This window comes from Sorex fumeus, unplaced genomic scaffold (assembly GCF_029834395.1).
Source record: "Sorex fumeus unplaced genomic scaffold, SorFum_2.1 ptg000037l, whole genome shotgun sequence".
Classification (NCBI taxonomy): Eukaryota; Metazoa; Chordata; class Mammalia; order Eulipotyphla; family Soricidae; genus Sorex; species Sorex fumeus.
In genome coordinates this window covers 55,460,015-55,486,827 of record NW_026606094.1, presented here as the reverse complement: position 1 = coordinate 55,486,827, position 26,813 = coordinate 55,460,015, and positions in this window count along the sequence as shown.

Sequence of the window (26,813 nt, the reverse complement as noted above, 5' to 3'; positions counted from 1 at the left end):
CCAAACCTTTCACTTAAACTATTTAGTTTAATCTGCAATTTTACAATTTTGCAAGACTTCTAAATATTTAAAAACAATTTTGAGAGGCACAAAATGAATATCTTTGAAGTATTTATATTTAAATTAATGTAGTTTAGGGGCTGGAGCAATAGCACAGCAGGTAGGGCATTTGCCTTGCACGCGACCGACCCAGGTTCAATTCCCAGAATCCCATATGGTCTCTTGAGCACTGCCAGGGGTGATTCCTGAGTGTAGAGCTGGAGTAACCCCTGTACATCGCCAGGTGTTACCCAAAAAGCAAAAAAAAAAAATTAATTAATTAATGTAGTTTAAATATTTGTGCAATAGCTTTTAGAGGAATAATAAAATACATTTAAATATTTTCATTAAAGATAAATATTTTAACAGACCTAATTTTTTAAAAACCAATCTAGCAGTGAGCTAATAAAAATATTTAACAATTCATCCTATGATTAAAAATGCCAGTGTGACAAGCGAGTTAGAACCTTTGATTCTCCATTTTAAACTATTAGCTAATTTATATTTTAAAAAGGTTTTCTTAATCTTATTTTTAACTGATAGGAAAATATTTAAGTTATTTCTTAAAAAATGTCTGCAAATAACCTATTGCATGCTGTGTTTTTTAGTGCCCATCATTCAAAGCTGTATTTAATAATCATGATATTAGTTTATGTCTTAAAATTGATATTTGAAGTACTAGACATGCACAAAAATTTTGATCTGATGAAGGGAAAATTGAACAAAATTTGCAGAATTATGTCATTAAGCTCTGAGTTTCCTTATTGCATTTCAACATCAGTGTTTCTTGTTCTTCCTGCCTTTAACAAATGGTCAATTATGAATATAAATTAAAGAATAGTTGACTGAGCATCAACCAAAAGAAATGTGCTGTTTATAAGTAATGTACTAGCTTCCTTATTCACTGAATCAGGGATGAGGTGACAGAGTCAGAGTAGCTTATCTGATTCCCCCAAGCACTGAATATATTCACAGAGGATACCTGGAGGCCTGAAATTAATTCTTAAAACTTTCTTCTCCTAAATAGTGATTTTATTTGTGAACAAAATAAAAGAAATTTTAGCAGAGCTTAATGTCTCCTTTAAGTTCTGAATCTGTATGAGACCTATGAACAAATGACAGGGCGAAACTAATTTAATCTGCTTTAAACCAAAATCTTCACTTTTCTTATAAGAAAATTGGTATATTTAATGAAACCTAAATATAGATGTATCAGCACAAATGCAATATATAAACATTTTTCTTTGTTTTTGACCTTAATATTGTTTATTTTGTTTTATTTCGGGGTCATACCCAGCAGTGCTCAGGGCTTACTCCTGGCACACCTCCAGTGACTATATGGGATGCTGGAGATTGAACCAGGTCAACTGTGTGCATGGAAAGCAACTCTACCTTCAGTACTATCACTCTGGATCACATTGATAATTTTTATTATTTGTATTATTATAAAATTTCTATTTTGTATCATCTATATTGTCATTAAATTGGTGTGATAAAATTCATTTTTTTCCCTTAGGATTAAATACCAGAAGAGTCCGTGGGTATAACTACTATGGAAGGTCAAATATGGAAACATGAATAGACCTCTTGGCTGGTGCAGGACTATGGAGCAGACACAGTCACTAGGGAAACACTGTCCTAGGAAGGCAGTGAAAGGAGACCAGGGATACCTTGGCTTCTTGCTTCCTTTTTCCATCCAATATCCCATTAGTACCTCATCTTGACTCAGTTCACAGAGAAACACCAGCTGTTTCCCCTTCTTATTCCTCTCTCTTCCGCACAGGAAAATGTTACTTGTGTTATAATGCAGAAATGATGAAGCCCAGATTTAATATTTATGGACAAGAGAGATGATACTAATTTTTTCTCAATCTGAGTAAACAAAACTTTATGTGAATTGTTCCCACATACATTTCAACTTGCTTTAAGTTATGCCTTCCTTAATATATTGGTTGTAATTTTCTTGAGGAGAGAGAGAGAAGTCATCTTTGTTATTTTCAGTCTTGAACTATCTTAGTGCTTTTTATTTCCAGTGCTTGGACAACCAGGTAACATGTATACACAGAAGCAGAGAAAATGAATCCATTAATTCCAGCTACTCAGTTATACCTGACTAACAAAAATTAGAAATAGAGGAGTAAATACCTGTAGTAGCAAGGCCTGTGCTTCGTGACTACATACTTTTTGATTTGTCTCACCAGAGAATTTTTGCCATGATTGCTGCAGTCAAATGAAAAGAAGCATTTTTTAAATAATCTTAAATTTTACATTCAAGGTTAAAATTATATATTTAAACTTTATATTGCCATTAAATGGGTGCACCTCTCTATGGACACCTCTCTATTCTGCTGTGAAGTAGAGCTAATGTAGTGCCTGCTCACAGTGAAAAACACACAGGCATGTCCCATACCCTCAGACACTCACACGGGAACTTTCCCCTTTATTGTTGATTTCAGTAGGTTGACTATGAATTTTTTCCCTTAAATTTTTATTAGTGAAACACCATGAGGTACAGTTGCAGACTTATGAATTTTTGTGCTTGGGTTTCAGTTATATAATGATCAAATACCCATCCCTCCACCAGTGCTCATTCTCCACCACCAGTCCCAGTATCCCTCCCACCCCCCTTCCCCCCATCCCACCCTACTTCTGTGCCAGGGCATTCCCTTTTATTATCTCTCTCCTTTTGAGTGCTGTGATTTGCAAAAGAGACATTGGCAATCTTGTTCAGACTATAGTCTGCTCTCATCACGCATTTCCCATCCTGAGAGGAACCTCCCAACACCCTTTATTTGGTGCTCCCTTCTCTATCTGACTGCCTTTCCCCCTAGTGCGTACGGCTGTCCTCAAAGCCATGGAGTAATCCTCCTGGTACTTATCTCAGCTATTCTTGGGTGCTAGTCTTCTATTTTGTTACTTTATGTTCCCCAGATGAATGCAATCTTTCTATGGCTATCCCTCTCTTTCTGACTCATTTCGCTTAGCATGATACTTTCCATGTAGTACCAATTGTATGTAAATTTCATGACTTCATCCTTTCTGACAGCTACATAATATTCCATTGTGTAGATGTACCAAAGCTTCTTTAACCAGTCATCTGTTCTTGGGCACTCAGGTTGTTATGTGAAGCAAGCATTCCTATTGTTCAATTAATATAACTTAAGAAAGAAAGAAAAAGTCTTGAGGGATAGTATAAGAAATAAGGTCCTTGCCTTGCATGGGGCCAACCCCAGTTCAAATCTCTGACACTATCTATGGTCTTTTGAGCATCACTAGGAGCAGTTCCCTGAACACTACAGGGGTAGTCTCCACAATTCAAAAGGAAAAATGTCAAAAAAGGGCAAGTATTTTCTCACATATCCACATGATTTATTACAATTATGGATTTAGTAGGCATCACTAGATGTAAGCCAAACCATACTGAGATTTCTTTCCTCATCAGTCTCAAGAAATATTTATAAAGCATTAGGAACTAAGAGAGCTGTAAGATGCTCCGTCCTCACTAGCTTGCCTGGGTTTGACAGAATTCTGACAATGAGGTTATTGTGTTTTTTTTTATTTTTTATTGAATATCCATGAGATAGACCATTACAAAGCTGTTCATGATTGGATTTCAGTCATACAATGATCCAACTCCCATTCCTCAATCAGTGTTCATTTCCCATTACCAGTGTCCCCCATTTCGCTCCCACCATCCCCCAACACCTCATCCACGGACCCCAGCCTCCATCTATTTTTGTGCATTATGGTTTGCAATACAGGTACTATAGAGATCATCGTGTTTGTTAATGGCACTAAGTATTTTTATTGGTCTGGTAAGGCTGGAGTACCTTTTTAACAGGGTGGCAGCTTTGGGGTGTGGACATGACTGCCAAGGCTTCCAGAAATACAGGGAGGTGGGGAGCAGTAGCCTATCCAGTGAAGTAATTGTTAAAGTTTGTGTTCTGTTGACTCTGGTTACTGGCTTGGATGAACCACAATAACTTTCAAGTCATATATCCAACTATTTTCCCAAGTAATATCTGTAAATGAACACTTCACCATATAGTTTTCCTCTTGTGCATTAAAAAAAAATCTGTGCATGTTTACTCAGTGCTGACCATTGCGCTTGTGCTGAGAATACAAAGGTGAAAAGGAAAGTCTTGTAGCTGGTCTTCAAAAAGAGGGAGTTCAGATTCTCATGGAATGTGAGACACAAAAATAAGCATTTAGGTAACAGCTCTTATGAAGTAGTAATAAACCTGGTATCAACTTTATTTCTTACCTTTACATATCAGCACATAGGAGATTTGCTTTCCCCTTGTCTCTTATAAATTCTGAAATGTTTTTTCTCATTACTAAACTTGTTAGATATTTTACAAGTTGTACTGAAATTGAAAAGGAACAATCATGATTTCTGGAGCTGATGCTGATTTCTATTTAATAAGCTCTTCTTTTATTACAGTGCAGCACTAACACTCTTTTAGAACTCCACTGAAAATTTGAAAAAATTAAGAAAATTTATTCAGGTTATTCTTTTGGCTGTGTCAGTCTTTGGGTTAATAAAAATAAAGTGTACTCTTGCTAGTATAGTTACAGGAACAACCCATGTTTATAACCTGCCAAGCAACTTGATGGTTTATAGCTTTATTACTTTAAATTTCACCTTTATAAAAACACCAAAGCCTGTTAGCACTTTTGCTTGATCGCAGCAGAATACTATGAAAATAATAATAAACCACTAAGCAGAATAAACAATCTGCCTGTGACAATTGCCCAAGTGCCTCTGGCAAGTCTAGTCCTTTCTATTCTCTTTAAAGTTGCAAAGTGCAAATTGCTTTACAGCTGTAATATATTCTGGTCAAACTGAGGAGAAAAGTACCAATTTCACTAAAAGTTGAGGTTGTTGATTGAATCATTTGAACTTCTACAGTAGCTTTATGTTGTCTTTTCTCTCCCTCCTATGGAAGCAGTTTTTAGCTTATGAATTGAATTTTAAACTGTTATCGTCTTCTATGACTCTCCAATAAAAGTGAAAATGGGAAGACACTATGGTGACTCATAATTGATGATCTCATTTTAGAGTTTATACTTGCTCAGAATATAATGTGGCAAAAACTACCCTTAGTGTTTGGAATGCTACATGTCTCGAAAACTAGCAGTGCGCTGTTCATCTAGAACATAAACACAAAATACTTCTTAAAGTGGAAGCCTTAGTGAGAATATCCTCATTGACAGGCACTTTCAAAGGTTTCAAGATCATGTGACTACCAGCCACCCATTCATACCAAGTTCTATACTTTCAATGACATTGTTGCCTGGTTCTGTATTTTTTTTTTGATTCTTGAGTCACACCTGGCGATGCACAGGGGTTACTCCTGGCTCTACACTCAGGAGTTACTCCTGGAAGTGCTCAGGGGACCATATGGGATGCTGGAAATCAAACCCGGGTCGGCCGCGTGCAAGGCAAATGCCCTACCCACTGTGCTATCTCCCCAGCCCCCTGGTTCTGTTTTCATAAGTAACAATTTCATCAGCTTCCAAATGCTGATATTTCTCCGTCTTTCAAAATCCAGCTCTTTACCAAATAAGCACAAAGCATAGAGTTATAGGTGTGGAAAATTCATAGCATAGTGCCCGTTACAATAAACTAAACTAGAAATCTTTGAGGGTTTTATTTGCTGTTTACTGCCATTTGATAATCTGTCTAATGATTTTGTCTGACTGTATTAATAATGTTGTGTTTACTTTCTTTTACCTCCTGGACTCACTGTAACATAACTTCTGATTTTCCTAATTGTCAACAGAGGATTTTTCTTAATTTTTGTTGTATCTGTTATATTCACAATTACTGATCTTTTTATTATGTATTCTTTTGGTGTTTGTGATCACACATACTACTAGGTTTTTTATCATTCTATTTTCTTTTTGTCTTACTAATCTCTCCTACCACTTCAGTTTCAATAGATGAAATAAAATATCTTATGCATTCACATTGTTTACTTTAAAGCTTAATTGTATAGTTCAAATTTCATCCAGACATACATATACCATAGGCTACTGGGAATCAGTAAATTATTATCCTTTGGTAAACTTCTCTGTAAGATGTCAAAAACTGGATTTGTTCTCTCCTACCATATATCTCTTCTTATCTTATCATTTTTAGCCCTGATGATGATTAGCAAACTAGGATAGAAATTTGTAAGTAAAATCTACTCCTCCCTCTTACCCACCAGCACCAGCCTTATATAATTAATTATAGAACACTGCTTATTTTAAAATCCCAATCCATCCTTTTAAATCCATCCCTCTGGTCATCACTTTAATTCACATCCTCATTATCTTTCATCCGGCTGCTTATTCTTTATTAGTTTCTTAATTGGTCTCCTTTTTCCATTCTTGTCCTAGTCAAATTTGTCTTCAACTTAGCAGCTAGAATGATCCTTTAGAAATGCAGATTTAAATCTATAATACTCTCTGCTTAAAGCCTTACAATTTCTTCTTATAATTTAGAAGATACATCAAATAAGCTTAACGGTGCAAAAGCTCTAGTATCAGGCCCTTATCTACATCTCAGTCAGACCTGTAGCTACCTTGCACTTTTTTTCTCAACAAATCCAAACTACTTGTATATTCTCTCCATCTTTCCTTCTTTCTTCCCTTCCCTTCTTCCTTCTTTCTTGCTTGTTTTGTTTGTAGGCCTCAGCTGGCAGTGCTCAGGGTTCATTCCTGGCTCTGTGCTCAGGAATTACTCCTGGTGGGGCTCTGGGAAACATATTGGTGCAAGGGATTTAACCCTGTGGGCTGCTTCGAGGAAAGCACCTGAAGCACTGTACTATCACTCCTGCCATATAGTTTCATCAGGAACTACCTCTTAGTTTCTCTTTGCTGTGCTCTTACTATTCCAAGAAGTCTCTCTTTTTCCATCTTTAAGTTAGCTAATTTCCAAAACGTCATTTAGGTATTGCTTTCTTTCAGAAGTCTTACATTACAAACTATCCTCTGTTCCCCACAGGGTACAGCAAATATTCACAAAATACTTGTTGAATAAATTCTTTGTGTCATTTGTTGATCTAAGTGGTGAACAGTTTGACAACATCAGTTTATCTAACTTCAGATCAATAAAAAATTAGTATCCTGCATAAGATTATCCTAGGATGTATAATGAAAATGAGACTATGTTGATTTTTCTTAGAGTAACTGTTCTTTCAGCCTTTGGATGTTTAATTCCAATAAAGGCATCAGTAGTTTGCATTGATGTTACATACTAAATAGAAGACACTTGTACAAAATTTCTGTGAAAAGGAACAAATTAAATATATATATTTAAATTTGGGCAATCAAGCTGGAGATATGCTACTGTTGTTAAACCACTTGCCTTGCACATGGCTGATCTGGGTTTAATCCTTGGCAACTTCAGGAGTGATCCCTGAGCACCAAACCAGGAATAAACTCTGAACACCACCACCGGATAAGACCCAAAATACCAAGGGCAAACAAATGAACAAAAAAATCCCCCAAATTTGAGGAATCAAGAATTAATTTCTAAATGAAAACTATAATGCAGATTGTTCTTTAGTTATTCTAGGCAAATTTGCAAGCATTTCTGTAAATTTAATATTAAACTTGATCTTAGCCAAAATGTCAAGGAGTGATCAATTATGTGATGAAACCATATTGTGCCATTGAGAGTGATAGAGGATTGTGTTGAGACCAATAGCCTTATTGATACTCAATTATAATAGAGAGGTTCAACAGCTTATTTTCTTATCTTAGAAGATGATGTTGATGGAACATTTAAATTAGGATTTACCTTATTTAGAAGTTTTCTTTCAGCATAATCTTAATCTCTTTTTCTTTCTTTTTTGTTGTTGTTGTTTTCATTTTGGGACACCTGACAGTGCTCAGGGCTAACTCTTGCCTCTACTCGCAGGGATCACTGCTGGCGGGACTCGAGGGACCATGTGGTGGTGGGGATCTGATAAACCACACCAACCCCACGCAAGGCAAGCGCCCTGCCTGCTGTTCTATTGCTCTGACCCTATAATCTTAATTCTATCATCTAAATCTTGTAACACATAGCTGACAAGTTTATAGATGGTTATTATATTAAGAACAAAAGAAAAATTTTTTGTTCTGTACTATACTTCAGTAAAGATTGTAGGCTAAAGAAATTCTATCAGATTTGTTCCTTCCATCAGAATTATGTCTGTGAATTAAGAGTCAGACTGGTTCCTGTATTCTCCAGGGATATATCCACTACCCTTTTTTAATATAAATTTGTTTCCCTATTTTTGTTATCTAAAGTTTGATACCTCACAATACATACTACATCTATTTGTGAATCATTAAGCATAGTATCAAAGTAATTATTCAGGGTGATTATCTCTGCCAACAAAATTTTCCTTAGTGACTATGTTAACTTTTTTTTAAATACATAGATGACAGAATAATTAAGGTGTAATGAGTTATTAGATTAAGAAAAGTGATGTTAAAATATTTATGTTTTAAAATGTTCTCCTTCGTATAATCCCTAATTCCAGAGGCAGCACAGTGAGTCAGAATTTTAGTGAATCTACTAAAAAGGCTTAGAAGAGAAATAAGGAATTTTTCCATTCTTCAATATTCTTTGATGTCCTTGTTATCTATTAGAAGTGAATGCTGAATTAGAAGAGGTAGTGGATATATTAAAAATCATTATTTTAAAAAACCTAAAACCATTTTTCTTTTTCTTACTGAATACAAAGTGTACCACAGAATGAAACTCTTCAGTATTTCCCAACTAGTTACTCATGTCTATCAAGATGTTTTTCAGAAAGAAGTGTTTGTTTGGTTCTGATGGGGCAGGGCGAGTCTGACAGTTGGCACAGATGCCAGTATTCTCATTATTTGTTGAATGTTGGAGAAGAATAGTAAGAAAAAGTATCCTCTGTCTTGTGACTTTCCCTCTAGCCTATACTGATTTGAAACATAAAATAGGTAAAGTGCTGACCTGCTTCAGAATGGTGCATGAAGTAGCAGATGGTGGGATTGCATCGAAACCAGATTGTTCATGCCCAATCGTATGCCCTTGTGCATTTCAGCTGCTATTTTTCATTTGTTATAAAAATGCCATTATCTTGACCAGTAATGCAGTTTCTCAGATATTTTGAAATCCTAAAAGGCTTATTTTTTGGAGAGCCTATGCTGGAACACCACTGACTGTGTCTCGTGTGCATCATATTAGGCTAATGTAGGGTGGAAATAGCAAATTGACTTTGATAACGGATTTTCAAGTGTGCTCTTTGTGGATGAAATGCTGTTTCACTTATTATGATTTTTTCAGGCAGTAATTTATTTGTAAATGTCTTGACTGCACTTTAATGCCATTCTGTCTCTGGGGGTGAGTCTGTGTTACAACCAGTTACAGAGATAACAAGGTTAGGAATACATCCTCACATGGTATTTGTCTAGAGCTTAATTTTTTTTCTCTTTTTCTGTCGTAACAGCCTGACAGGAACAAATGATTCAACAAGATTTAGCAGCATAAGGGTATAGAGACTAAAAATTAGCATAACATTGCCCAAAGGCATTATATGTAGGTTATTATTAAAAGGAAATCAGAAGTTGACAATCAGTATGAAGAGACAATATTCTTTTTTCCCCCTAATTCTTATTTAAACTCCTCATGCTAGTGGGTTGTATTCAGTGGGGTAGTCAGAGAAACAGTATCTCCACCAACCGACAGCTAATTTAAACTTATGTTTATACTTATGGAAAAATGGTATACTTTTAAAGATATAAGAGGATTTAAAGATGTAGTATACTTCTATTATAGAGGTTTTTATTGACATCTTGCATAGGTAAAAGGTCATTGTCGTATGTGAATCGTAAGGTAATAAATATGGCACAACAGGACCCAGCATATATTTATGTATATGACCAAATGATAAATGGTTTAGGCTTTGTGGACCATGTGGCTTCTGTTGAAACTAGTAATGTCTTGGCAAAGCAGCTATTGGCAGATAACAAATCAAGGAGAGTGACTGTGTTCTAATAAAGCTTCATTTGCAAAGAAGGAAGGGGGTCAAATTTTGTCCACACGTTGAAAATTTTCAACTCATTTTCTGAATAAAGTAGAGAATGACTTTTGATGTTTGCACCTTTGTCCTTACTTGATCACTTGATCACTTGACATCCCATTACTCATTGATTTGCTCTAGTGGGCGCCAGTAACGACTCCATTTGTCCCTGTCGCCTGCTCGTGTACCCCAATGGCGTCTGCTCGTTCTAGGAACACGAACAGCCTCAAACCTATTGTTCAAGGTCTTGATGAAGAAGTCTGACCATCTCATAGTTGGGTAGCCACGTGATCTTTTGAAGTCCCATGAAATCCTGTAGGTAACAGCTCTAGTCCAGTGGTCGTCTCCAAATCTCATTACGTGTCCAGCCCATCTGATTTTTTTTTTAATTTATTGAATCACTGTGGGAAAGGTTACAAAGCTTTCAGGTTTAGGTTTCAGTCATGCTAATATCAAACACATTTCCCTTTACCAATACTTATGTTTTACCATGAAGAACCGCAATAAAACCCCACCCCCCACCCCTCCCAGTCCCTGTGAGGCAGATGAATTCTAGTTAACACTCTATCTGCTTTGATTAGATTCACTGTTTCAATAAAAGATTCACCACTATTATTTAGAGTTTACCCCCCCCCCCCCCCAAATCAGACATGCTGAAAAAGCATTGTGAAGTGATTTGCTTTCTACAGCTGGGTTCAAGAATTAAATGTTGGTTTTGGATTTCTACTATTTTACCTATTGACCCTGGAAGTATTTCTACTGAAAGTCAGATAGTTAAGAAATTGGTTTCTGTGTTCTGGAGTCGTGGCCGTGCTGGAGAGACGCTTGTGGGGGGCAACTGGTGGCCTCGGTAGGGCGTGAAGGGTGGACCGAAACGCCCCCCTTCCCATGAGGTTTTAGTCGCCCCCACACCCCTGACTCATACCTGCTGTCCACAAGGCTCCCATGCGGCTGCCATCTTTCTTTCCAGAGAGGAGAGGGCGAATGGGGCAACACCCTTTCCCCTCCGGACAGACATGATGGCCTGGATTAATGCATAGTCCTTTCACTTTTCTGCTCCAAGCTGCCGGGTTCTGCATTAAGTCCTTGTGCTTCTGGAGCCGTGGCTGTGCTGGAGAGCCGTTTGTGGGGGGCAACTGGTGACCTCGGTAGGGTGTGAAGGACGGACCGGAACGCCCCCCTTCCCATGAGGTTTTAGTCGCCCCCACACCCCCGGTTCATACTTGCTGTCCACAAGGCTCCCATGTGGCCGCCATCTTTCTTTCCAGAGAGGCGAGGGCGAATGGGGCAACACCCTTTCCCCTCCGGACAGACATGATGGCCTGGATTAACGCATAGTCCATTCACTTTTCTGCTCCAAGATACTGGTTTCTGCATTAAGTCCTTGTGCTTCTGGGGCTGTGGCCATGCTGGAGAGCCGTTTGTGGGGGGCAACTGGTGACCTCGGTAGGGCGTGAAGGATGGACCGGAATGCCCCCCTTCCCATGAGGTTTTAGTCGCCCCCACACCCCCAGCTCATACCTGCTGTCCACAAGGCTCCCATGCAGCCGCCACCCTTCTTTCCAGAGAAGAGAGGGCAAATGGGGGAGCCCATCTGATTTTTGATGCCTTGGCAATCAAGACAGTATCCCTGATTCTTGATCATTGATGGAAGTCGGAACTCTGGATTCTTTTTCTCATTTGAGTGAAGCATGATACTCCAAGCAAAGCTCTTTCGATTCCTCTTTGGGCATTCTCATCCTATTTTTGTAGGGCCAAGGTCTCTGAGGCGTATGCTAATACAGGAAGAACAGGGGAATCGAAGAGATGTGCCCAGAGCCAGAGTTTCTTCGTCCTCTTAGCTATTTCTTCAATGTTCTTGAAGGCATTCCAAGCCACTCTCTTCCTCCTGCACAATACAGGTGCCAGGTCATTCATCTTGTTGACTTCTTGACCTAGGTACACATAACCATTCAGAGATGGTCGTTCCATTGACAGTGAGTGGAACGTCAGGAAGAAGACCATTTCTCATAAACATTGTCTTTGTGAGATTCAGCTGTAGTCCCACCTTTCCACACTCATGGTCAAAGTTGGCCAGCATTTGTGCCATTTGGCTGATGTTTGGTGTTGTAAGAATGATGTCATCAGTGACATCCTTACTATCTTTTTTAAAAGATCAGTGAAACCAACTTAGACGATGTAATATTATTTTGTCCTGACCATTTCTCTTTAGCTTTATGTCACTGTAGACCTCCATTAATGTGCCTTAAATGTGATTTGAACTTGTCATTCCTGAAAGACATCAAAAAATAGTTTTGAAGAAATCTTTTTGTGCTGACAACAATCATTGTTGTGTAACCTTCAGGACAGAAAGATTTTGTTTTGGTTAAAAACATAGGGTGGAGGGTGATTGTAATTCTAGCCTTTGATGTTGAGAAATTGTATATTCTAAGTAGGTTGATCTCTCTCTCTCTCTCTCTCTCACACACACACACATACACACACACACACATACACATGCACACACATTTATGTTTCACTCCACTCCTGACCCCAGTCATTTTCCTTCTTAGTTGCTTGCCTTTCTCCCCTTTCCCTTCGCCACTTGACTATATCATACTGGGTTACTGGTTGCTGAGGTGCTGCGTCACCTTCTGTAATGTTGCTTGATCTTTGATTTCCTGTGAAGCACAATGAATCTTACATTAGACAATTTTGAGTCAGGTGGTGCACCATCTGTTCCTAGGCCTGGAAAACAGGAGTAACAGGGAGCAACTGAAAGCAACAGCTATCCTTGTTTTCAGCAGAATATTCATACTCACACAGGGAACCAGAAAATTCTGATTTTTGATGGGATAAAGTTTTATCTTTCCTCACAATCACCTTATAAAGTTGACATAAAACCTTTAGTAATTTTTAAATTTTTATAAATTGGTACACATACGAAGTAGAGACTAAATTTGAACCGGCTTCCTTTATTGTTCTGAGGTAATGTCAGAGAGACGTATTTGGGAATGGTTATGTAATTGTACATAATAGCTGCATGGCATGAGCCTGCCCAGAATACATGTGAGCAGCTGGCAACCTGGATATTGAAGCTGATAGCAGGTAGCATATAACAAATTGAAAGAACAGAGGCCAACCAGAGATCTTCTGGCTGCCAACTTGCAATAGCATTTAAAAGCCTGTACAAGCCTTCTGTTAAGAAAATGAGAAACCCATTTACACACAGCTCTAAATCTCCAAGCTAAATAATTAACTATAGATAAAACTCTTAACTATACACTGCTTTGGTAGTAATGTATTCAAATTAAAAGCAAATCACTTTTATAATACACCCATCAGTTTAAAGGCATGATATATACTTAAAGTTGCTAAGACATATGTCTGAAATTCATTAAGGGTCCACCCCCATTAAGGTGACGGATGCTCTCAAAATACTGAAATAACTTGTCTAAATATTATGTAGATTCCAGAAGGAAAAAATACAGCACGTTTTTAGAAGCTAAAAGACTTCATTGATCTTCCTGAAATTTTAAAGTTTCTTACCAGGTGTTTTTGAGGACTGGCATTCATTAGAAGTCTAAACCGCTAATTAAAAAAAAAAAGAAGAAACATTCCTGTTAAAATGAGCAACCTATTAAAAGAAATGAGAAGAAAGCTACCCAGGTTAACTCTTTAAACTGAAGGCTTTCCCCCTTTAAATCTCAGGAAAACACTGTGAAGCTGAAAGTTCTATTTCTATTGTGTTCAGCTGCTGAAGATTCTTCCTTTCAGTATTGACCCTGACTCATCTTGTGTCATAGTTCAATACAAAACTCAACAGTTTCAGCTTGTATTGTATTGGACAATGGGGGCTTATCCAATTGCAGGAGATTATGGTAAAGTGAAATCTGTTTGGAATGTAAAAAAATAAGGGTTTAGTTATCAGCAAGTTTTATAGATTGGCTTCAAGAAGTTATCTTTTTACTATTTGGACTAGATGAGGCATTGAAAGGTGATGATGAGATTCTATATAGATAAAAGAGCAGAGTGCAGTTAATTCATATATATATATATACATATATATATATATGCCTAGATATACAGTAGACCAGACCACATCCTTAGTAGCCATATTTTTTCTTTATCTTATAACTAAAATTAATGTAGATCCAGTTCCAGATCCTACAACAACACAATTCTAATAGTGACATTAACCCTACTTCTGGAGCCTCAAGTGTAATCTTGACACATTTACAATAATTTAAGAAATACTGAACAACAACTTACCAATGCCTTAAACAGGGTGTTGTTTATTTTCCAAAGTAAAGCTACACTATAGGGCCTTTAAAATTCCATTCTGCTTGCACTAAGTGTATTTTTAGATTTGCAAAATACACGTAGAAATTTTATGTGATTTTTTAAAAAATAAACATTTGTTTCAACTATTCACTAGTATGTGATCCTTCTGAAAGACTTTTGAACTGAATGCTTTTCACTTCTCTGTGTAACCTTTATGTCAAAATCTATGTGACTCTTGGACCAGGGGATTTTTTTCATAACATTAAAATAAAAATAGGCATTCCAATCTTTGATCTAAACACTGGTCTACACAGCTGCAGATTTCATGATCCAAGATCCACATTATGAATTGGGGCAGTCTATTAGGTAGTTATAAACCGTTCCAGAGAACACACTGCAGATTTCTTTTTGTGATTCCAATCCTGATTCCATTTATGATAAAATAATGGAATTCAAGGACTCCATAATGTATAGGAAAATAAAAAATTTTATATATACATATATACAAATATTTAATTGACACAATTTGACACAATTATCCAAGCAGATAATTGAGAGTAGTCTCATCTCAGAATTCATCCACTGACACAACCAAAAAATATTTTCACATTCTTGTTTCTATGTCCCTGCTAGTTTTCTAAGTTTCACTTAATTTGTTTTAGTATTGAGATGAAGAATTCGATATTTAATCTAAATAAGCACCATGATGAAAATATTCCCTAACTAGGATCTACATAGAATGTAATGCTTCTTAGTCCATAAGAATATGGACTAAGCATTTATTTTGAATAACAAATCATGTTGGACTATAGTTACAAGCTTTTTAGGCTTAACATTGGGTTGTCCTTTCTCCTCCTGCAGAGAGTTTAGGTTAATTGAATTTCACCCACTATTGTGCTCCTGGGGGCACACCCAATTTCACTGGGGCATTCCCAATCTTCCATATTTATCTTTAACCAATCCTTTGTATTCTTCTTCCCCTATCTGTTAGTCACAAATATCTCCAAATTAGACAAGGTAATTTTTTTTATTAAACATATATTTTATTTTATTTATTTATTTATTTTTCCCCTTTATTATATTTTATTTTTTTTTAAAGTTGTAGATTTACAATTTTTTGTGCTTTGGTTTCAATTATACAATGATCAGATACCCATCCCTCCACCAGTGCCCATTTTCCACCACCATGGATAATATCCCTCCCACCCCCATCCCCCCATCCCCCCTGTCTCTGTGGCAGGGCAATCCCCTGTGTTCTCTCTCTCCTTTTGGGTGTTGTGGTCTGCAAAAGAGGCATTGAGTGGCAAACATGTTCAGTCCATAGTCTACTTTCTACATGCATCTCCCCTCCTGGGAGGATCCTCCAAACATCCTTTATTTGGTGCTCCCTTCTCTCTCTGAACTGCCCTTTCCTCTAGGATACCTGGCTGGCCTCTAAGTTATGGAGTAATCCTCCTGGTGCTGATCTCAGCTATTCTTGGGTATTAATCTCTTACTTTGTTACTTTATATCCCCCAGATGAATGCAATCTTTCTATGTCTATCCCTCTCTTTCTGACTCATTTCGCTTAGCATGATACTTTCCATATTGTACCACTTGTATGTAAATTTCATGACTTCATCTTTTCTAAGAGCTACATAGTACTCCATTGTGTAGATGTACCAAAGTTTCTTTAACCAGTCATCTGTTCTTGGGCACTCAGTTTTCTTTCAGTTTCTGGCTATTGTAAAGAGTGCTGCAATGAACAAACAAGTGCAGATGTCACTTCGACTATACATTTTTGCCTCTCTGGGATATATTCCCAGGAGTGGTATTGCTGGGTCAAATGGGAGCTCAATTTCTAATTTTTTGAGAATCGTCCATACTGTTTTCCAGAAGGGCTGAACCAGTGGACATTCCCACCAACAGTGAAGGAGTGTCCCTTTCTCGCCACATCCACGCCAGCATTGGTTGCTTTTGTTCTTTTGAATGTGGGCTAGTCTCTGAGGTGTGAGATGGTATCTCATTGTGGTTTTGATCTGCATCTCCCTGATGATTAATGATGTAGAGCATTTTCTCATGTGCTTTTTTGCCATTCGGATTTCTTCTTTGAGAAAGTTTCTGTTCATTTCATTGCCCCATTTTTGGATGGGGTTGGATGTTTTCTTCTTGTGGAGTTTAACCAGTATTTTGTATATCCTGGATATCAACCCCTAGACAAGGTAATTTTTAAAGTCAAACATTATTGTTTATCTAGATTTTATATTTGTAAGTTAAATATTGCTTTTCTCTTTCCTTTATGCCCTTTGCATATTTTTATTTTAGAGCAATATCCTTTTTGTATAGATAAAGGGAGACAGTTAATGCTATGCTTTTGTAATATGGGAGTTAACTGACTAAAATGGATTAACTCCTGGGCAAATATACTTGACTTAAGTCTCAATTGCCCTTAGATTGATCTTAAATCTATATATCTGCAAAGGATCGTCTCACTGAGGGACTTGAATGGATGGACATGGGGCAAGCCGTAAGCTACTCTGACTTTGACATGGGACAGCCTATGGTACATAAGAATTATAATAAGTTAAGAGCACTGTCATTGAACCAACTTTGTCAAGACCCAAAAGAAGAAATTGAATAAGGACCCCATAGGCATCAGAAAAGACTAACCTGGATTGAGGATTATAGTTTGAGAAATACAGCAAGAAGTCTCCAGGAAAATCCACCCTTTACCATGAGTCCAAAGAGACCCATTTTAAGCTTAATCTAGGGTGTAGACAAAAATCTGTACCTCTTACTGTGTTCATACAAAATGACTAGAAGTATTATTAAAAAGTAAATTTAATATGATAAGACACTCCCTACCTATTTTCTATAATTAACAAACCATATTTGATGGGGTTCAGACAGTAGGCAACAAATCATAGAGGGATATATAATATATGGCTGGAGCGATAGCACAGTGGTAGGGCATTCGCCTTACACGCGGCCAACATGGCCGACCCGAGTTCGATTCCTCTGCCCCTCTCGGAGAGCCCGGCAAGCTACCGAGAGTATTCGATATGCCAGACACAGTAACAACAAAGTCTCCAATGGAGACGTTACTGGGCCCGCTCGAGCAAATCGACGATCAACGGGAGGGCCATATATAATATAATATAATATATTTATATAATATAAATATATAATATATTTGCCTCTTGGAGAGCCCGGCGAGCTACGAAGAGTATCCCACCCTCACGGCAGAGTCTGGCAAGCTAGCCATAGTGTATTCGCTATGCCAAAAACAGTAACAATAACTGCTCTCATTCCCCTGACCCTGAAGGAGTCTCCAATATGGCAGCATTGGGAAAGACAAGTAAGGAGAGGCTGCTAAAATCTCAGGGCTCTGCCACAGAGGCAGGGTGGGATGGGGGGGGGGTGGGAGGAATACTGGAATCTGTGGTGGTGGGAAATGGGCACTGGTGGAGGGATGGGTATTTGATCATTGTATAATTGAAACCCAAGCACAAAAATGTGTAAGTCTGCAACTGTACCTCATGATGTCTCACTGTTAAAAAATTTTTAATAAAAAAAAATCTCAGGGCTCAGATGAATGGAGACATTACTGGCGCCTGCTCCAGTAAATCGATGAACAAGGGGATGACAGTGATAGTGATGGTTTTAATGGATTACCAATAAAGAAAAGGAGAAAGCAATATGCATCTAGATGATACACCACCCTTGGGTGGCTCTCTTGGGAGGAGTCTAGAGTGCTGGGACCCCTAGATGAAATTCTGTCCTTGGGTGGATCTCCTAAAAGAATTTCCCCTGAAAACTTTACAAATCTATTCATATTTAAATTAATGTTCAACCCCACCTATGTGTAATTGCTATCTCCCAGTACTTCACAATATCTCTATAATAATACTGACTGATTTGAATAAATCGCCACTGGTTACCAGACTCTTGACGTGTTCCTTAATCCATCTGCTGTGGGGATGGTCATCAGCCCTAAATTCACCAGGGGACCCCAGTCACCTCCAGATGGTGACTCAGACAACTGGTACCCTAACAGAAATGCCTCAGAAATCAGACACCATCACAGTACATTGGGGAATCATTTCAATGTTGGTAGTGAATCTGTCACTGTCACTGTCCTCCCGTTGTTCATTGATTTGCTCGAGCGGGCACCAGTAATGTCTCCATTGTGAGACTTGTTGTTACTGTTTTCAGTATATTGAATATGCCATGGGTAGCTTGCCAGACTTTGCTGTGTGGGCAAGGTACTCTTGGTAGTTTGCCGGGCGCCCCGAGAGGGGCAAAGGAATCAAACCTGGGTCGGCTGTGTGCAAGGCAAATGCCCTACCCGCTATATCACTCCAGCCCATTGGTGGTGGATAATTGGATAATAATGATAATATTTTTTCTATATAAAATTACCTTTGATGTCCTTCATATATTCTTCCAGATACATCTATTCAACATAACATGACAGACCTAGAATTTTGTCATATCCAAATATGTTGTTTTACAATATTTGGTGTCTAGTGTTTAGAAACAGCTTTTCTATATGATACGTATTTTGTCATAATTCAATTTCCTTGTTCAAAAGTAACTAAAGCAATTGATTTTGGAATGATTTTGTATTCATGGCATAATACAAATTTTAGAAGTACTTATACCACACCCATAAGAGTAAGGAGTTCTATTTTTATGAATATTACAAGATTATTTAAAACAACATTTCAAATTTTTATCATTTCAAACTTTGTAGGAATATGGACTCTGGAATAATAAAATTCAATTATAATATATCGGAAAAAATTTAATTAAGGCAAATCAATAATTAGAACAATTGAACTAAGTTATAGGTAGGACAACTCTGTTATAAAATTATGGCTCTGAGCTGTTGATATCCCCATTTCTTTATATATGTAATGCTGCTTTCTTCATTAACTCTTCCCTTTGGAATCTTGTGGTCTGCTATTTTATTAAATCTATCATCAGTAATCTACAGTAGCATCTTTACCTTTTCATTACATCCAGCCAAATCAGAGAGTGGTTAACATTAATTGCCTCATTATCATGCCAGTACCTGGGTATTAACAACAGATCAGAAAAAAAATACAAGATTGCAAACTGGCATGGTAATTTATATCTCACTATATGACACATAGAATTTATCAAAATGTCTTATCAATGTAGCTTGGGCATTATCTTTTTGACCAATTAATATTTACTCAGATGCATAATCACTACTCTAGTTCAAATAATTGTTACCTTCAGATTCATAGCACTAGACTGATACTCCTTGCTCTTCTTCTAACTACCTCCAATATATTTTCTTCAATCATCTTTTACAAATGTTTACCTAAGTGTCTCTTCTGTTCACAGCTCTTCAAAGATGTTCTTGCTCTTAACATAAAAACCAACATTTTACACAAGGCCTCTATGATTGTACACCAGTGCTCTCATTAGATGATACCTGGGAATGGCTGAACATACACCACCTTGAGTATTATTGGTCCTTTCTTTATTGAAGTAAGTGCTACATAATAATTGTTATCCAATAACAATTGGATAACAGTTTTGGATAACAACCTTGAATAACAATCTCCTGAAGTATGCCACGTTGATGTTGTTGATGTTTTGTTGGAGGCAATTCTTGGTGATACTTGGGGTTACTCCTGGTTCTGTGATCAGGAATAACTCCTGGCAAGGCTTGGGTGACCATATGAAATCAAATTTCCATTGCCTTGTTGCAAGGTAAATAAATGCTCTACCTGCTATACTATCTCTCTGACCCCCGAAGTTTGCCACTCTTGCCACTCATATTCTTCTTGGTGGCTCTCACCCAATGTCTAATCATGACTGTAAAAATTATGCTTCCTCACGTTTATGTTAGATTTTCTTACAGATACAGATTATATTCAAGAGTTCCCTGTGAGACTGAGTTCAAGCTAGCCTCTCCAAATAATACTGCATTCTTGCTTAAGTTCTCTTCCTTTCTTAACTTGAGTCATTTACTTCATTGTTCCTGGTAGCATTACCCCACTCAGTTACTTAAATAGAATTTTTTAGCTTATCCACTGTTTCTATATAACTTAACATAAGGCATACTGCATTTACCTTCTAATAAGAAAAAATGTAAACTTTTTCCTTTATTATATTACCTAAACCTTTATTTCTGTACGTGTGTTTGTGATCATTACTTTTCTTTTTCATCAGAAGTTCAGCATTATCTAATTTTATGGATCCTCACCCAGTGGTGCCCTGGGACTGCAGTTGGCTTTGTGCTTAGAAGTGACCCCTGGTGGTGCCTGAGGAACCAGATGTATTGAGGACTGGAACAGGGGTCTGCAACTCATAAGAACCTTGTGTCCTGCACAGTCTCCAGACTCTCCATCATAACTTCTTGAAGGTAGGGCTCGTGTGTTTTATTCATCATCATATACTCAGTCCCCTCTTGATCTGGTTATATTCCTGGTACCACAGGTAAACAGAACCCACCCCCCTCCAGAACCCAGCTCCTGGTAAAGAACAGTGCAGAGTCTCCTGCCCCTGCATCTGGCTGTCCTCGCCGGGGCTTCTTGGAGGGGGAATTGAGCTTTGCTCCCCGCCCTGAGAAGAGCCCCAGCAGCCGAAGACCTCCAGAACCAGCCACAACCATGCTGAGACCACTCTCCACACACATGAAGGTAGTGGCAGAGGACAAAGGCACGTGGGTCCTGGGGCTGAGATCTTCAAGCCTGCTCAGATCAGGGCTGAGCATCCTCCACCCGATCCTCCCAGAGACTATAAAACCCAGCTCCTGAAAGAGAACAGCGCAGAGTCTCCAGCCCCATAACCAAATATGATTTGATATCTACGACTCTTTGGAAAGCTTTGTAGCCCTATAGTTTGGAAAATGCATTAATATAGAACACCAGAAACCAGAAACAAGATTATTTCTTTAAAAAGCTTTTCTTACCCGGGCCATTTTTGTAATCTCAGTTTTTCATTCCAATAAATATTTTTCTTTAAAATAGAAAAATTTTGAGCTTGTGCCATTCTATTAAGGTTTCTATAAAAATATTAAATAGTGACTACAACTGTTATTCTCTGCTATGATGCTCATAGTATGCTTTTATCTTTGACAAAAAGCATTGAGAAATAAAATCTTGTTTTTTATTCAAATCACATTCCTTTAATAAATTATATTTAATTTTTATTTTTGCACCTATATGTAAAGGTGAAAGTATTGAAGCAATCCCTCTTTAATATAAACAAATCCCCTTTAGTATAGACTTATTTTGAAGTTATAAAGAACTGGGAGAGAAGTGTTTTATAGTTTCTCTATGAGGTAAATTAGCATTCTCCTGCCACCATTTATTGGTCCTTTGATAAAATTTCTTTTAACAGTGTAATTCCTCACTAGATTGAATTGTTGGGCTTTGATTGAATTGAAAGGTATTTAAGGTCACCACCTGTTGCATATTAAGGAAAATTTATATGTGATAAATGTTTATAAAAATTATATGAGAAATTTCTCTTCAGTATGTCTCCTGGGCTCTTCTGGGTTTAATTATGCTACTGTATTGACAGAGAACTAATTTTCAAAGAACCGAGGAATATAACCAATATAATGCAGTAAGTTTTAGATTTTGAAGCAAGTATATTAAACCACACTAAAGCCTTATTTTACTTGCATCACTTTTCAAGACCAACTATACTTGGTTGGGGAAGGTTTCATGCAAATCCTGATTGAATCTGCTTTTGTAGAGGTTCTTAATTGCACTTAGTCTATGTTTTGGGTACCACTGTGTAGTTAATTGATCTTTACTTTGCCCTCACTCACACTGTGATCAATTAGCAGTCCAAGGTGGAAACTAATGCTTAATTTTACACAAACTCCAAAAGAAGGTATATGAATTATTAGATTTTAAACACAGTGTTCAAAAGTGTTTAGGGCTGTTAAAAATATTCACCTTCTGGCATAATTAGGGAATAGTTTTGAATAATTCAATATATATTGTTAAAAGGAAAAAGTAATAGGGTTATTAAAGAAAATTACATTTATTATAAAGAAATTCCAAAGCTCCATTTAATTCAACTTTAAGTTGATTTAGTTATTAATTTGCAAAATTAATAACTGAAATGTGACTGAGTTGTCATTAAGTGAACAAAATCTTTAAAGTATTATAAATAAGTGGTTAATACAATGGATATTTGTCTCAGGCAAGATTAGCTATCATCTTAATAAAATGTATTTAATATTTTGGAAAGTTATGGTAAGTATATAGTCATCACATTTGTATTTTAAAGTGAGCTGACGACAGTTTCAAATATTTTTTCTTTTTGTTTGGGTTGACACATCCAGTCATGCTCAGAGCTTACTCCTGGTCTATGCTTCGAGGTCAGTCCTGGTATGTTTAGTAGACCATATAGGTTGTTGGAGATGGAACCTGGGTGAGCTATATGCATGGCAAGAATCTAATCCATTATACTGTCTCTCCGGACCAGTTTCAAATAGTTTTACTTATGGAATAAAAACTTGCTTAATATAGATCATACCACTTTCAGTATCATATCTAATGGTTCTTTGGTGGGGAAGTTGGGAGGTTGGAGGGGGAAATTCCTTAAATAAAATGCTCATTTCCATTGATAAATACATATAAAAATACTTCTTGTCAGTAAAAGCAGGTAAAATTATGGATTTTTTTCATATTCATATTTCATCAATCTGTGCATTTTTCCACTTTGTGATAAAAATTGTCATTATTTATAGATACAGTTATAGTTTTTGAAAATAGTGCTTGTTTGAAAATATTTTGGCTTTTTTATTTTTATAAATTATGAGTTACAGACATTTTGAACCATTAAACCTGAAATTCAGAGGTATGCTCATGATATTTGATTTAAAAATAGTTCAGGTTCTATTAGCTGAATTAAAAGAGTGAGAAAAATACAGGAAAATTGAGGGAAGATTTTTTGTGTGTTTTTGATTTATAAAATTTTAATGTTTTTGTAATTCTAGAGTTGAAATTGATTAGATAACAAAGTTTCAAAAGTGAAATCAAAATGTCTGATCATGAGGTTCTTAAGTCCTTATCTAAGAGCTTATTAAGCTGTTAGTTGCTAGTTGAGCCTTTCATATTATTGTTTTTGTTTGTTGAATTTGATGTCTTTTGTGTTACTTTCCCATCTAATTTGGTGTACTCCTACTAGAATTTCAGTATTGAGGACATAGGAGTATTGTATGGTATTGCATGTATGAGGCTGTGTGGTCCAGAGACTTCATGTAAACTCCAAAGTTTACATGGTGGTAGAGATGGGAGGTGTACGTGAAGTTATGAGCTTCTAAAATTATGGGGGCTTCCCATTGCGACTCTGAGAAGACATCAGAGTTCTCATCCTGGTACTAAGGTACCTGGAATTAGTCACAGTTTGGTGTCTCTGCAAAAAATATTCATGAAAATGAGGAATTGAGCCCATGGCATGGCTATAGAAGTTGACTGGGGGTGCAGCTTCTGGGGCTTCTGCAGGGTGGGTACTCAGCCTGCCTCTGTGCAAGAATTTTTGTTTTTATTAGTGAGACACCATGAAGTACAGTTGTAGACTTACAAACTTTCGTGTTTGGGTTTCAGTTATACAATGATCAAGTACCCATCCCTCCACTAGTGCCCATTCTCCATCAACAATGAACACAGTTGCCCTCTCACCCTTGAAAACTCCCCCACCCTGCTCCACCTCTATGGAAGGACATTCCCTTTTCCTCTTTACTTTAGGGTGCTGTGGTTTGCAATAGAGGTATTGAGTGGCCATCGTGTTTGGTCTATAGTTTACTTCCAGCACACGTCTTGCATCCTGTGCAAATCCTCCAAATACTCTTTACTTGGTGTTCCCATCTCTATCTGAGCTGCCTTTTCCCCCAGCATGTGTTGCCAGCTTCCAAGTCGTGGAGCATATCTCCTGGTATTTATCTCAACTATTCTTGGGTGTTCATCTCTTATTCTGTTACTTTATATTCCCCAGATGAGTGCAGTCTCTCTATGTCCCTTTCTATGTCCCTCTCTTTCTGACTCATTTCACTCAGCATGATATTTTCCATGTAGAACCACTTGTTTGCAAATTTCATGACTTCACCCATTCTAATTGTTGCATAGTATTCCATAGTGTAGATGAACCAAAGTTTCTTTTTTTTAAAATTTTTATTAGTGAGACACCATGAGGTACAGTTGTAGACTAACAAATTTTTGTGCTTGGGTTTCAATTATACAATGATCAAATGCCCATCCCTCCATCAGTGCCCATTTCCACACCACCACGGATCCCAGTATCCCTCCCACTCCCCATCCCCCCCATCCCACCCTGCCTCTGTGGCAGGGAATTCCCTTTTGTTCTCTCTCTCTTATTGGGTGTTGTGGTTTGCAAAAGAGGCAATGGGTGATAATCATGTTTGGTCTATAGTCTACTTTCAGCATGCTTCTCCCATCCTGGGAGGATCCTCCCAACACCCTTTATTTGGTGCTCCCTTCTCTATCTGAGCTCCCTTTTCCCCTAGCATGTGTGGCTGGCCTCCAAGCCATGGAGTAAAATTCCTGGTACTAATTTCAGCCATTCTTGGGTGTTAGTCTCCTATTTTGTTACTTTATGTTCCCCAGATGAATGCAATTTTTCTATTTCTATCCCTTTCTTTCTGAGTCATTTCCTTAACATGATACTCTCCATGTAGTACCACTTGTATGTAAATTTCATGACTTTGTCTTTTCTAACAGATACATAGTACTCCATTGTGTAAACGTACCAAAGTTTCTTTAGCCAGTCATTTGTTCTTGGGCACTCGGGTTTTTTCCAGATTTTGGCTATTGTGAACAGTGCAGCAATGAACATACAACTGCATATGTCATTTCTCTTTTTTTTTCATTTTTTATCATTTTATTTATTGAATCACTGTGAGAGCAATTACAAAGCTTTCGGGTTTAAGTCTTGGTCATACAATGAAACACCCATACCTTCACCAGTGCCCATTCTCCACCACCAAAAACCCCAATATACTCCCATCCCACATCCTCCCCCTATCTGTGGGGCAAATGACTTCCACATTACTCTCTCTCTACTTTGATCACATTCAATATTTTGATACCTGACCCACTATTGTTATTTGGGATTTTACCCCAACACTCAGATATGCTGAAAAGGCAACAGTAGACAATTTGTTTTCTATTGCTGGTTATGAATAACATATGGCATCATGCAATTGCAGTAGTAGCTGCCGGATTTTGAAATTCCAAAATTTTAACAATTAAATCTGGAGGGATTTCTGCCAAACCCTGCTGGGTTCTGAGATTTGTTCCTGAGCCTCTGGGACTATGACTGCTTAGCAGCTTGATCAGGAGCCAGAGAGACCATTCGTGGGTGGCAACTCGGGGTCTTGTTGGGTTGGGGAAGAAAGGGCAGGCCCCACCCCTATCCCATGAGGCACCGAGAGTCTCTACACTGAGGACCCAAACCTGACTGTTCAACGGCCTCTGGAGGATGGCAGCCACTGAGCTGCCAAGGGTGAGCAGGTGGAGGGACAGCACCCTTTCCCTCGTGGGGTGGCCCGGCGACAGTAACCTACTGTGGGGTCCGGATGCATTTCTGCAAAAGCCACTGGGTTTTGAGTTTTGTTTCTGAGTCTCTGGGATCAAGGCCGTTAAGCAGCTTGCTCAGGAGCCAAAGAGGCCATTCGTGGGTGATGACTTGGGGTCTTATTGGGGTGGGGAGGACAGGCCCAGCTTACCACGCCCCCCAATCCCATGAGGCTCAACAAGTTTCCTCACTGCGGGCCCAAGCCTGACTGTCCAATGGCCTCCGAGGGTTGACGGCCACCGAGCCGCCAAGGGGGACAAGGCAGAGGGACAACACCCATTCCCCCCTGGGGTGGCCCGGCGACAGTAACCTACTGCGGGGTCTGGACGCATTTCTGCCAAAAGCTGCTGGGTTTCGAGATTTGTTTCTGAGTCTGGGATCATGGGTGTTAAGCAGTTTGATCAGGAGCCAGAGAGGCTGTTGTTGGGTGGCGACTTGGGGCCTTGTTGGGTGGGAAGAAAAGGGCCAGCTCCACCACCATACTGTAAGCCCCCATGTGTCTCGTCACTGAGGGCCCAAATCTGACTGTCCAGTGGCCTCTGGAAGATGGCAGCCACCAGGCCGCCCGGGGGAACAGGCCAAGGCATGAAACCTATTCCCACCTGGGGTGGCCTGGCACCGGTAACCTAATATAGGGACTGGATGCAGTTCTGCCAAAAGCCATTGGGTTTCAAGATTTGTTTCTGAGTCTCTGGGATCATGGCCGTTAAGCAGCTTGATCAGGAGCCAGAGAAACCTTTCGTGGGCGGCGACTCAGAGTCTCATTGGGCGTGGAGGAAAGGGCCAACTCCACCCCATCCCTTAAGGCTCTGTGTGTCTCGTCACTGCAGGCCTAAACCTGACTGTTCAGTGGCCTCTGGAAGATGGCGGCCATATGGGAGTTCTATTTTCACTTTA